We start from the raw sequence: 1,213 nt of genomic DNA, 5'->3' as shown, positions 1-1,213 counted from the left end.
AAAGTGCAGGGCGGGATTCACCATAGATCCACAGGAGTCACTTGCAGGTTTGGATGTTCTTGCGAGATTTCAAAGTATTTTGATAATTAAGGAAAAAAATTGCTCTTATTTTCTTAAGTGGAAAGATGCAGAGGGCCCGGTATTTCAGGACTGGCTCACAGAGTTAGGTAAAGTAGCTGCTTTTGAAAGAATATCCTATAGTATAACAAATGATACTGATAAATATAATGAGAAATGGGGAATGTTTTTAAAGACTGTATTCTTTACAGGGTACCTAAAATATTTCTGCATATATTGATCATAATGGGCTGTTTTTGGGGGATGGAAATGAAGGTGGAGGTGGACTGGATGTTATGCAGGGAAGTCTACTTGTGGTCAGTGAATTTCACATGGGACAACAACAGCACAGTGGTTGTTTCCTGGTAAATGGACTGATGTATCTGTCCGGGACTTGTTATGTATTTGTTTTAATTTCATTTTCTATTTGTTTGTTTGTTTATGTTTTATTGTCAAAATAAGATTGTGCGTCTTTTATCTTGACTTGGCCTTTATTTTTATTCATTTATTTTTTACACTGTTCTCTTAGTTAATCTTGTAAAATGTAAAACTCTATAAATAAAATTTGAATCATAAAAAAAAAATTCTTATTTTCAGGTGATCATACATGCTTGAAATGCAGGACTTTTACTTTTATTTACAGTGTGATATTAGTACTTTTGCATGATAAACTGTAAATGGACTGTACATATATAGTGACTTTCTAGTCTTATGAACACAATCATTTACATTTAGTCATTTAGCTGATGCTTTTTTTTTCGACATTAGTGGAAGACCCGCTCTGCCATCACACACATTCACAAATACAGTGAGAACTTTGTGCACAATATCCCCAAAGACTAGTCTAGAGTCACTATTTAGTTTAGTCTGTAGAAACATGGTGTTTCAGCATCTTATTTTCTTAATATTCTTATTTTCAGGTGATCATACATGCTTTAAAACATAGTTATATAATATTATATTCAATGTCTGCCTTCCAAATCTGACACACTGCACCTTTAAATCTCATAGAATAAAGTATATTCTTTAAAATAACAAACTATTAGATTCATCATTTGTTCAAAAAATAAGATAAAACATGAAATAATGTATATTTTCACGTCGTCATGGTAACGTTCAGGTGACAGCTGGTTTCGGTTTGTTATGACGCGGTGCA

Source organism: Larimichthys crocea, chromosome XVIII (assembly GCF_000972845.2).
Source record: "Larimichthys crocea isolate SSNF chromosome XVIII, L_crocea_2.0, whole genome shotgun sequence".
In the NCBI taxonomy this organism is placed as follows: Eukaryota; Metazoa; Chordata; class Actinopteri; family Sciaenidae; genus Larimichthys; species Larimichthys crocea.
The sequence above is the reverse complement of the archived record's forward strand: the minus strand, read 5'-3'. Positions refer to the sequence as shown.